Source organism: Macrobrachium rosenbergii, chromosome 20 (genome assembly GCF_040412425.1).
Source record: "Macrobrachium rosenbergii isolate ZJJX-2024 chromosome 20, ASM4041242v1, whole genome shotgun sequence".
In the NCBI taxonomy this organism is placed as follows: Eukaryota; Metazoa; Arthropoda; class Malacostraca; order Decapoda; family Palaemonidae; genus Macrobrachium; species Macrobrachium rosenbergii.
The window spans coordinates 45,708,614-45,722,005 of record NC_089760.1 but is presented as its reverse complement, the minus strand read 5'-3'; the positions used below and the strand labels follow the sequence as shown (position 1 = coordinate 45,722,005).

Sequence of the window (13,392 nt, the reverse complement as noted above, 5' to 3'; positions counted from 1 at the left end):
ATACAAGTATATAGTCACACTCACTAGCCCACGTCCTGTCATGCTGAAACAAGTGCGTTGACGCGCATACCAGACACCTCCCTTCGCGCTCTTGCCCTTACTTGTCTACCTGGAACCGAGAGAACAAGCGCCGACCGTCTTTCCACTTTGACATTTTCCTCACGTTATAACAGGGTACAGGGCTTAAACCTTCTAATAGGAAAAGCGTGACGTGCTTTCTACCACTCTCCTCGTTATGTCCGTGCCAAATATTTAACTTTTTTTTAACACGTTATTTCTTATCATCCACCCCTTGATACCCGCTATGTTAATCAAGTATTGATAATCCTGGATATTGATTGTATTAGTTTCTCTATTTCCTAAAAATTCTTCTATAACTTTTAGAACGTTCAACCCGTTAAGAGCAATGATAAAATTAATTTCCTTCGGGATCCCACTTGACCGATCCAGAGTCCCATAGATGGTTGATTATACCGGCCACGTAAGGGATATGAGTCTCATTAAATAGTATAGGAAAGATATTACTTAGGGATGGGTTTCCCCGCTCCTGAGTGATACGCTGCTTAATTGTATTTAAAGGTATCGCATCCCCCTTCGCTTTACTGATAGGAGGAGGAGGTGCAACGGATTTGACCTTCGCTGCAACTTACGTGTATTTCTTGCTTTGTAAGTGTTGAGGGAATTGGCGTTTGAACTTCACCCTCTGCATCCAACTTGCTACTACTACTACTACTACTACTACTACTACTACTACTACTACTATCACTGACTTCTTCCAGTCTCCCTCCCCCTCTTTCCTTCGTCAGCCTTTCGTAAGTAACTCTTGGGAGTAGATAAAATTCCTTCATATTATTTAAACAGATTCGCTCTTCATCCCTCAGCGCTATGGGAAGTGATATGGATAAAATGGCACCACTCTTCTACCCTTAAGTATTTCTTTCTTCTTTTGTAACGGAGTCTTCTTCAAGGAGACTTCACATCTCCCCCTCGTACACCGTCTGAGTTTTCTCACGTGATTTTCATCCCGCGTCAGGTTTCCTCGAAGGAGGTTTCTACAGGTTTCGGATAGTAGTAATAATTCCCCCTCCTAATACAGGAATAACTTTATTCCTGTCTGGAGATGAAAGTCATTATATAAATAGGTTGAAGTCTTATTTTTTATACCAACGCTCTTTTATGGGGGTGGATCATACCCGAGTAATCTGAGACCTGTCCAGCCAGGAATTAAAGAGTTTCGGGTACCCCCTCCATTTCGCTCATTGCCGCGTTCTATTACCTCTCCTCCTTCTCTTTAAAATATCAGTATCATAAATCTCCAGTAGGCTAGCAGGGATTAACTCTTCTCTATAAAATAATCCTTTAATGGCTTCCCCTTGTAGATCCTCTAAATAGTATACAGTAGGATTCGGCTTTCTATCAACTTTTCTTACTTTAAAAAGTTCGTAAGTGTTCTGCACGGTGCATTCCTTCCAGAAGGCATACTATTTCTCATCCGCTATACAGTACATACTACAGTACCAATCTTTAAGAAAGAACTGACGGGTTCTGTCCGCGGTAAGCTGTTTTTATACACCCTGAAAAACTGACGGTTTATATCCTCGCTATCCAGTAACGCATGAACACGACTCAGGCATTGACCGTCTCCCAGTCCTCTATGCGGTGAGTTACTATAACGTTAACTAGATCTTGCAATGCATTAATGTACTGCATTGTATTGTTATGAGTCAGGATTTATATATTTTACTTTTAAGTGTTCTGATGACTCTTTCAGCTATCGCTGCTTTAACCTCTCTCGAGCGTACACTGTATCATTTTAAATTTCTATTCTTCAGGTATTCCCTTCCTTACCTGTCCGTTATAGAATTCACCGTCATCCGCATTCAATCAAGATACCCCCGAAAAAGCTTCTGATTCAAGATTTTTCTTTAAAACTCGTTGCACGGTCACTCCATTCTTCTTTATAGGAATAATCTGTATCTCCAACACTGGTCGATAACTATTAAAAGATATTTACAACCCTTGTTATAAGGTGCGGGTTTAGACATGTCGGCTAGATCACTGCTGACGATGACTCTGGGTTTCGGAAATACAATTTTCCTCCTGGGAATTTTTTCAGAGTGACTTTATGTAAAATATACGAAGATTGTAAGAAATCTCGAATATCGTCCCAGGTTGTATTTTCTAGAGATTTCTCACATTTCTGAATAACGTATTTATACCACTGAAACTGCCAGGGTATTTGACATTTTCATATAACTTCTTAAGTATCCGCAGCTGCTTTTTCAATTTCACCTGTTATATTGGCCCTAAGCTGTAAGACGTCAGGCGTGCTAGCTGCGAGGTCCACCAGTAAATAACCGTACTGACTACGAGATAGACTTCTTATATATTTCGGAGAAATCACTGCCCTTTCGACGTCCGAATAATTGACGTCCCAAAGTTTCAGTTTGGCCGATATCCCTATTCTTCATTAGACTGTAATGGGAGCAGGTGAGGCTGATGCTTCTGCTGAATTTACTGGAATGGAGTAAATTTTGCGTTATGAACATGACGGAGATGGGCGAATGCTGTCCAACGGTAAACGCTTCTGTAACGTACTTATTGTCACTCGCTTCTAAATAGCAGTCGTCAAGAACGTGCAACAAACCTTTGTCAATTATCCCTCGATCCGTATATTCAAAAGGGTTTAATATTTCTTTAGTAACCTATAGACAGATGCTTCTGCAGGGGATGTTCATTTACCCCTCAGTAAAGTATGGTGTGAAATTTCTCGACAATTCGGGATGGGTTTGGTTATATATAGATCTATCGCCTCTCCGGAGAGAGGAGTTGCTTCCATCTCGATGGTTTTGATGATACTACATCGTTAGAGCCTAGACAGTGTTCACACATGTGTTTATTATAATACACACAGGTATGAAGAGAAAAAAATGTTAACAATACTTTATTTACACAGAATAATCGCTACAAAAGAATAAATTGAGGTGCATGACCATATTCACATACATGATTATCTTCCTTGACAAGAAATGTTCAGCACCAAATAATGATATACAATTACAGTCATTTACAAATACAATAATAACGAGTTACGAGACAGTTCATCTTATTTACTTATACGAAGAGTTATCAATGAAACCTTCATTCATTCATAAGCTCTTCGTAATCTGTATCGATTTCACTAACATCATCATTATCAACATCTCCGTCACTCTCATCTGCACCCGCTCCGGTCAAGAGAAACGCGCAGCGTTTTTTTCTAACGGAACCCGTTTTGCTATTCGCCTTTTCTTGTAGGTAACTGCGAGGGGGTGAAACACAAGGGACTGAGAGGCGTAGTGGACCTGAGACAGGTTGAGGGGATGGAAGAAGAAGAAGAAGAAGGTCCTCTACCTTTCCTCAATCTCTCTCTATTATCTTGTCGAGATCACCCCGTCTTCAGCGAGTAGTTGGTCCTGAAAATTCCAAAACCCCATCGACTGAATTACCCACCTCCTCCCTCTCGTCCCCCTTCTCCTCCCTCGGTTCCTCCCCCTCCTCTTCCTCCAACCCCACCTTCTCCCCCTGTTCGCCACCCATGGATGTCATAAAGTCGCCTCGTCCGCTCCTCTCCATATCACTTCATTTCAGGGTGGCCGTATGCGTAGGAATTATACGAGTTAATAGAGTATCTTTTATTTTCTAACAGGCATAAAAATATTTTTTTTATTAGAAACACCATCCCTTTGACATTGTCTATTGTACAACTCTGTAGAGGTGTTCTCGTTTTTATCGATGACTTCTTTATACTGTTCGTGATGTATAGTTTTCTGCTTTACTCTTTGTACGTCTTTCAAAGTGTTACATCGGCTAGTTTCAGTCACGTACGAGTATACTTTGGACTTTACCCCGATGAATTCCCTGATATGTTCTGCCACCGTTTCAGTTTTTATTAAACCGAGATCTCCTTTCCGGGTCGAGTCGTATAGTGGAGGAGTTTTAAGGAAATTGCTGAAATCTAGATGCTGGTGTAGCGGTCCTTTCAACTCGCAAGTAAGGTCATCAGTTTAAAAAAAAAAAAAAAAAAAAAAAACCGTCAGTATCCGTATAGAGAAGCTGTACTCTGTCCCCGTAACGAGCTCGCAGCACGTTATAATAAAATTCATACGTAATGTTTTTGGCAAGATCTAGCATGCTAAATCCGATATAAATCGGGTAGCCTACCTGCAGGGTCTCGCGGCTGCAATTAACGATGAATCGTTCCTCGTTTATCATTTCAAATGATTTATAAGTGTGTTTGGACACATTTCTGAGCAGGCTATATTCATTTGACACTACAACGCTCCTATTAGCGTAATTTGGAGAATTCTTTATTGTGACACCGAAAAGCCCATTCATGAGGATTTTAATTGTATTTTTCTTATCTGGGTCACTTTCCTTAGCTCTAAGAGCGGCGTTCTCAGTTATGTAGTGTCTAAGATAGAACTCCTGCCTAATTTATAACTTTCTCTATACTTTATTTCCAGACCTAGCTTGATGAGAGTCTGTAATAGCGGGAGGCAGATGAAGTGATTCTTCATCAGTAGATGTGTACCTACGAGTTTAACGTTATTTCTTAGAAGTTTGACTTTAAATTTGCTCAACAGATCTCTCGTGTATTGGGACCTATGTTCCTCTCCTACGTTCAAGTGATGTAATGCAAGTGGGAAGGCATCAGTATCTAACACCACATCATCCCTCACTGTCTCGGTGTTGCATAGGATAAAATAACCGTATTCCCCTTGTGAATCTGCTGTGGTAATATCCCTTCCGACGAACTCGTCTAATTCAGGAGGTGTGAGCTCTGTTGTTATAGCTAACGGCATTTTATACCTGCTCATGACTGTTGGATATAATGATGTGAAATCCACGTAAAGTACTGTATATAAGTTTGTTTATCATCTTTGTTGAATGGTGGATCAACGTGCGGGTTCGAGGCGATGCACTAAACTACAAAACCCTCTCCTGATATTGGATTTAATTCATTGATATAACTCTCATCGCTGATGAGCGGGAAACGCACCTTAGAAGAGTACAAAAAGACATCCAAGGAGAGGGAAGTGGAAGTTAGATAGTGCACGGGATCTAGTCCGAACTGTTCAAATGCTGTGTTTCTCCATGACATGCAAATATCCGCGAGTAAACCTACATCCAAGAGTAAGTGGAGGAGACTGTAATCTAACAGGGTTTTACAGTTGAACACCTCCCAGACCTTCTTCCATTATTTCTACACCCAAAAGCTTAGAAGTGAAACCAGCTATTGGAGGGACTCCCGGTTCGTTGAAGATTTCATAGCCAGTCAAGTATCATAAGGGTAGAACTGTTTCCTCGTATTTAATACTAGATTTTTACCTTCATCTGGATAACTGGATAGTAACACGCGTGTAATTTCGAGGGAGCCATTTTGAGAAATGTGGGCTGAGGATAGACTGGCTAAACTCTAATCATATTCCCGCTGTCAACGAACTGAACGCGTCCTGTTTGCACCGAGTAATACTTCCCTCCATCCTTCTTCAGCATATTAGACTCCAATTTCGGGCAGGACTCCTTCAAAATGAGGTAGATATCGTGAGAGAGGTTATGGACTAGAACCGTTAAAGTCTTCGGTCTATTAATTAATCTAGTATTACACTCTCTACAATAGTGCAGCTACGTAATTATCTTCAGGGATTTGGTGCACGTGGTGTCCAACTTTCACGCCGAGGTCACCAGATCACGTTAAACGCTTTATCTCATACGCAGGGATATTCTCACGTATTTCAGCCCAGTCCCTCTTTAAATAATGCAGCAGTGTATTAACACAGTCATCTCCATGGCCTAACCTATGCTTACAATATTTCCCAGTTCTGCCATCCACGATCGCGTAACAGTAAGCGTACACTTTCTGTGTAGTGTTAATTCTCGGATCTCCATCCGCACCTGGGTTAACGTTATAAACTTCAAGGTCGAGGAATGCGACGCGAGATCTTATGAAGAGCTGCACTTCTTAAAGTATTTGAACTGAGCGAGGGCGGGGTATTTCACCGTAGTTTTCGCACTGCATGCTCAGGTGTTACGCTGCCGGATTTCAGGACTAGAAAATAACGTCAGGCAGTTATAACAGCTGCTATCAATCTTTTTATATCTGGGTATTGAACTGTTGCAAAATGAATTCACGAACGCCATTAAATCTTTGATAAGGACTTCGTGCTCATCATTAATGAGAAGGAGAGTTACGAGGTGCCGACTGGTCGGGTTGCCTCCTCCCCTAGCGAGGTGAATCGTCCACTTTTTATTACTTGATTCCGGGCGGATTTCGCTTAATTTATAGATGTAAAAGTTAAAGTCATTCATCCTCTCAATTTTTTTAAGAGCTAATAAATTTATTTCCGTCCCAGGATCGTACCTTATATTAATTTTCCCATTCCTAATCATGGTTGTCAATGTTCAGGCGAGGCTGTCATTGCGTACACCAGGTTTCTTGACGAGGACTTTCAATGCCTGGAGATAGGTTATTAAACAGTTGTGTCCCGAGCGTCTATTCACATTTTTGGTGACCTCCTCGCACTCCTTTAGGGTATTCAGTATAATTTTTAATGTCACCCAGCTCGCAGAGGGAATAAATTACAGCTAATTTCTCTAGGGTGGATTAGGCCCATCCTGAGCCCTCGAACGCTGCGGGCCATTCTTCTAACACACTGCGGAGGTAATTAATGACCACATCGAATAATTCGTGAGCTCTAACCCTTTCAATGAGAACTAATGGAGTGTTTAGTGACCGTTACCAGTTTTTCAACGCTAATAGTGAGGGCCAGATAAATATTACCCGAGTATGTATTGAATTTTTTAAATGTACTTATACTGTCCTCTACCATTCTACTTTCACTACATTGCACCGCCCTCTTTACATCTCCGTGGGAACCAACGGGTGCGGAATAAGAAATGATGTTGATAATTTGATTACTTTTATACTGTGTGAGTTTAATGTTGGGCTCGCTCCTCCCCTCCCCCCCTGCTGCGTCGCTGCTTCCGAATCTCCGAGTTCATTCGCTGGAGATTGATTCCCGGTAAAATTCTGGCTCGTCAGCACTCGTGGCAGATTGATCCCCAGTGGAATTCTGGGTTTTTAGTCCACGGAAAAGTTCTTCAAAAGGATCTCCGTCGTCGTCAACATCTGGAAAGGAAAAAAAAGAATGAGACGAGTGAAAATAGTGGAAAGGGGTAAGAAAAAAATATGGTACATCAAAAATGAATTTATAATGTCTAAGAGAAGGTCAGCGCACATAAAATGCAGGATATGACTTAAACTCACCTGGGTCAGTTGCCGTAATCAGAGCTTGATCCTCCGGGAGATCCTGGGCCATCAGTTTACGGAAAAGTTCTTCAAAAGGATCTCCGTCATCGCGCGAATCTGGAAAGGAAAAGAAGAAGAGGACTAGTGAATATAATTTTTTTTTCCAGGAGTATGTCAGCGTACGTGGACCGTGGTAATACTCGAACTTACCTGGACCGTTCCCCAAAGACTTGTTAACGCATCGTCATCATCATCCATGGTATCTGGACAGTTCGGTGTGCGTAGGATGTCATGGGTTCCTCCAAAGACTTGTTAAATGCGTCACCATCATCATCAAGGGCATCCAGAGGGAGGGTTCGGCGATGAAGTGTCTGGAAAGGGAAAAGAATAATTTATTAATAAAAAAATGGAGTAGATACATCACCGTTATTGTTTCATCGATATTGTTATTATTTTTATATTCGTTTTCATTATTATTATTATTATTATTATTATTATTATTATTAAGGATAAATTGTTTAAGTACTCACTTTTATAGACGAAACTAGCTCGCTTCTCCACCTGGACTTCTCACAACTCGAAGGACTTCTCACAACTGGAACACCTTACGGGGCCTTGCTGCACAACCTAAAGACTTTGACGAGCTTTCTTCACAGCCTTTTATTGTATTGGAGAGAGGAGGAGGTGGTTGGGGGAGGGGACAAGGGTCAGAGGAAAGATGGTATGACTGTATGTATGTATGTATGTATGTATATATCTGTACAGGGAGTTGGAGTGGTAGGCATTGATCGTATCACTCTGATCTGCTTTTTGGAACGTTTCTTCTTCTTGAAAGGGAAGATGTTATCACGCACACACCTGTCTGCGAGAGGTCAGTAATAAGCTATCCAGTTTTCTTTGAAGGGTTAGGGACGAAAAGGATATAGACTGTTTGTTTCGAGGGTTAAAGTCAGTCAGTTTTTTTTTGTAGAGAGAGAGAGAGAGAGAGAGAGAGAGAGAGAGAGAGAGAGAGGGGGAGAATTATAGATGTATTGTAGTGAAGGAAAGTAAAAATAAGCGAATGGGTGTAGAGAGAGAGAGAGAGAGAGAGAGAGAGAGAGAGAGAGAGAGAGAGAGAGAGAGAAAGGCAAGCACACCTGATTGGGATGGTTCAGTAATAAGATTTTACCTAAATACATAATACTGCCACCAAGATTAATTATCTGTCTATGATCAGAGCCAAATAGTTGTTAGCCCAAGTAGCTGACCATAACCTCGCCGCCCTCTTCATCCAGATGCAGGGGTTGGGGGGGGAACATTTAGAGATGTAGCGATCTGAGGATAATCCCTCTACTCTTGTTGAACTCAAATGTTTTGATACTCTTGTTGAACTCAAATGTTTTGAGAGCTTGTTGAACATTTTAGAGATATTTGGAAGATTAATACTTCAGTTTATCAAGTGCGTTCGACTCGTGGGGAGAACTGATATAAGGTTCTCGATGTTTTGAAGTTACTATAGATGATGCAGATCCTAATTGGGATTTGTAAATTCCTGCATTGAACTGTATCCTTATGAAAGCTTGAATGGATACGTATGATAGATCATAATAATCATTTTAACTTGAATTATGGAAACTACAAGTTTCACAGTTTCTTATCCTATTATCTAATTCGGCAGCCAGCCTTGACAAGATTGTCAGGTCGTTGAATAATAACAATTGTGTTTTTAGACTGGCAACGTCTCCTCGCTGTTGGGAGAAAGGGAGCTGGGGATTTTGGCACGATACATATATACATGTGCTACCGGGGTCTAAGCGATGTCAGGCAGGGCAGCCGATCGAGGCTACGGCCTACCCCAACGCCAAATCAAAGTCCTTCAAAAAGAAGGCATCGTGCTTACCCCATATGAAAAATGGGAAACAGCACGTTAAACGAAGAAGAAGAAGTAGTAGTAGTTTAGTAATGACTGAAGAAGATTATTATCTTCCTTTTTATTGTTTCTTCTATTAACATGTGCAACTTTCTTTCCTTCTTTTGTTGTATCATGCTGTAATCACCAGAAGAGGAAACGAGTTTATCTGGAAACGTTTTCAGTATATTTCCGAAGCACAACGGGGCTTTAATTTATTTTTACAGCACGACACGTGTCCGCATTATATTTACTTTTTTATAATAATCTCTTTTCTGGATTTCAATTCTTATGAACCAAAACCGGATCCAGAGAGAAATATTACAACAGTAAGGTAAGTTTGACTTACTAAACGAGTGTTCTTTGATGTTATGAAAATTAACAAGAGGAACATAGTGTCAAAGTCAGGTTGTATGAAATTGCTGATAAGGTGTATGTAAAAGTTAATGTCAGGATTTGTCTTAAATATAAACTTTCTCCATTATTTGAAATGGTCTTATCTAACAGACCGAAACTAAATATTTAGCAAATCTTTGACTTGAGAATAGTCCATATTTCTTAGTTGCATTCTTGATTTAGTGTCAATTTGTTTCAAGTTAAGGATATGACTTATCATTATTTATTTTATGCTGTTACTTATTTTATGCAATATTATTAAGTCTTTGCATGTTAACAATGAAATTATATTCCACTTCTGGTTGCAAGTTCCAAAATGGGTAGTTTATTATTTGTCGCAATAATAAAAATAACATTAATTATAATAATGGTAATAATAGTACCAGTCATAATAGTAATAACAATAGTAATGATAATAATAGAATGATAATAATTGGAATCGTGATGCTGTTTTATGGTGGCTATCCCAAGTGAAAGTCGTCTTCTTCTTTCCCACCGTTATACCTACGGTAAGGGGTCGGTTCTCCACTGCCTTCTATCAAAGGCATCATCCTCCACCAAACCTCTTCTCTCTCTCTCCATATCTTCCTTCACTTTATCTCGCCATCTAATTCTCTGTCTCCCTCTCGATCTTCCTCCTCTAACAGGTTCTTCCCAAGCCCTCTTCACTCCCTCCTCCTCATCCATCCTTAACACTTGCCCATATATTCCCAAGCCCTCTTCACTCCCTCCTCCTCATCCATCCTTAACACTTGCCCATATCTTCCCAAGCCCTCTTCACTCCCTCCTCCTCATCCATCCTTAACACTTGCCCATACCTTCCCAAGCCCTCTCCCTCCTCCCATCCTCCTCATCCATCCTTAACACTTGCCCATATCTTCCCAAGCCCTCTCTTCACTCCCTCCTCCTCATCCATCCTTAACACTTGCCCATACCTTCCCAAGCCCTCTTCACTCCCTCCTCCTCATCCATCCTTAACACTTGCCCATATCTTCCCAAGCCCTCTTCACTCTCTCCTCCTCATCCATCCTTAACACTTGCCCATACCTTCCCAAGCCCTCTTAACTCCCTCCTCCTCATGCATCCTTAACACTTGCCCATATCTTCCCAAGCCCTCTTCACTCCCTCCTCCTCATCCATCCTTAACTCTTGCCCATACCTTCCCAAGCCCTCTTCACTCCCTCCTCCTCATCCATCCTTAACACTTGCCCATACCTTCCCAAGCTCTCTTCACTCCCTCCTCCTCATCCATCCTTAACTCTTGCCCATACCTTCCCAAGCCCTCTTCACTCCCTCCTCCTCATCCATCCTTAACTCTTGCCCATACCTTCCCAAGCCCTCTTCACTCCCCTCCTCCTCATCCATCCTTAACACTTGCCCATATCTTCCCCAAGCCCTCTTCACTCCCTCCTCCTCATCCATCCTTAACTCTTACCCATACCTTCCCAAGCCCTCTTCACTCCCTCCTCCTCATCCATCCTTAACTCTTGCCCATACCTTCCCAAGCCCTCTTCACTCCCTCCTCCTCATCCATCCTTAACACTTGCCCATATCTTCCCAAGCCCTCTTCACTCCCTCCTCCTCATCCATCCTTAACACTTGCCCATACCTTCCCAAGCCCTCTTCACTCCCTCCTCCTCATCCATCCTTAACACTTGCCCATATCTTCCCAAGCCCTCTTCACTCCCTCCTCCTCATCCATCCTTAACACTTGCCCATACCTTCCCAAGCCCTCTTCACTCCCTCCTCCTCATCCATCCTTAACACTTGCCCATATCTCTCTCCTCCTCATCCATCCTTAACACTTGCCCATACCTTCCCAAGCCCTCATAACTCCCTCCTCCTCATCCATCCTTAACACTTGCCCATATCTTCCCAAGCCCTCTTCACTCCCTCCTCCTCATCCATCCTTAACTCTTGCCCATACCTTCCCAAGCCCTCTTCACTCCCTCCTCCTCATCCATCCTTAACACTTGCCCATACCTTCCCAAGCCCTCTTCACTCCGTCCTCCTCATCCATCCTTAACTCTTGCCCATACCTTCCCAAGCCCTCTTCACTCCCTCCTCCTCATCCATCCTTAACTCTTGCCCATACCTTCCCAAGCCCTCTTCACTCCCTCCTCCTCATCCATCCTTAACACTTGCCCATATCTTCCCAAGCCCTCTTCACTCCCTCCTCCTCATCCATCCTTAACTCTTGCCCATACCTTCCCAAGCCCTCTTCACTCCCTCCTCCTCATCCATCCTTAACTCTTGCCCATACCTTCCCAAGCCCTCTTCACTCCCTCCTCCTCATCCATCCTTAACACTTGCCCATATCTTCCCAAGCCCTCTTCACTCCCTCCTCTTCATCCATCCTTAACACTTGCCCATACCTTCCCAAGCCCTCTTCACTCCCTCCTCCTCATCCATCCTTAACACTTGCCCATACCTTCCCAAGCCCTCTTCACTCCCTCCTCCTCATCCATCCTTAACACTTGCCCATATCTTCCCAAGCCCAATTCACTCCCTCCTCCTCATCCATCCTTAACACTTGCCCATATCTTCCCAAGCCCTCTTCACTCCCTCCTCCTCATCCATCCTTAACACTTGCCCATATCTTCCCAAGCCCTCTTCACTCTCTCCTCCTCATCCATCCTTAACACTTACCCATACCTTCCCAAGCCCTCTTCACTCCCTCCTCCTCCTCATCCATCCTTAACACTTGCCCATATCTTCCCAAGCCCTCTTCACTCCCTCCTCCTCATCCATCCTTAACTCTTGCCCTTACCTTCCCAAGCCCTCTTCACTCCCTCCTCCTCATCCATCCTTAACACTTGCCCATACCTTCCCAAGCCCTCTTCACTCCCTCCTCCTCATCCATCCTTAACACTTGCCCATACCTTCCAAGCCCTCTTCACCCCCTCCTCCTCATCCATCCTTAACACTTGCCCATATCTTCCCAAGCCCTCTTCACTCCCTCCTCCTCATCCATCCTTAACACTTGCCCTTACCTTCCAAGCCCTCTTCACCCCCTCCTCCTCATCCATCCTTAAAACTTGCCCATATCTTCCCAAGCCCTCTTCACTCCCTCTTCCTCATCCATCCTTAACTCTTGCCCATATCTTCCCAAGCCCTATTCACTCCCTCCTCCTCATCCATCCTTAACACTTGCCCATATCTTCCCAAGCCCTCTTCAGTCCCTCCTCCTCATCCATCCTTAACACTTGCCCATACCTTCCCAAGCCCTCTTCACTCCCTCCTCCTCATCCATCCTTAACACTTGCCCATATCTTCCCAAGCCCTCTTCACTCCCTCCTCCATATCCATCCTTAACACTTGCCCATACCTTCCCAAGCCCTCTTCACTCCCTCCTCCTCATCCATCCTTAACACTTGCCCATATCTTCCCAAGCCCTCTTCACTCTCTCCTCCTCATCCATCCTTAACACTTGCCCATACCTTCCCAAGCCCTCATAACTCCCTCCTCCTCATCCATCCTTAACACTTGCCCATATCTTCCCAAGCCCTCTTCACTCCCTCCTCCTCATCCATCCTTAACTCTTGCCCATACCTTCCCAAGCCCTCTTCACTCCCTCCTCCTCATCCATCCTTAACACTTGCCCATACCTTCCCAAGCCCTCTCATCCATCCTTAACACTTGCCCATACCTTCCCAAGCCCTCTTCACTCCGTCCTCCTCATCCATCCTTAACTCTTGCCCATACCTTCCCAAGCCCTCTTCACTCCCTCCTCCTCATCCATCCTTAACTCTTGCCCATACCTTCCCAAGCCCTCTTCACTCCCTCCTCCCTCATCCATCCTTAACACTTGCCCATA

At 43.2% G+C, this 13,392-nt stretch overlaps 1 long non-coding RNA gene across 1 annotated transcript; it reads right to left on the bottom strand.

Moving 5' to 3' along the window:
- Nucleotides 1-2,837: 2,837 nt before the first annotated feature.
- LOC136849327 (uncharacterized) lies at nt 2,838-8,232 on the bottom strand. The gene is made up of 4 exons (XR_010856292.1): nt 7,822-8,232; nt 7,502-7,662; nt 7,310-7,408; nt 2,838-7,171 (listed from the first exon to the last, which is right to left on the bottom strand). It is a non-coding gene; the product is annotated as an uncharacterized lncRNA (long non-coding RNA).
- Nucleotides 8,233-13,392: the final 5,160 nt, after the last annotated feature.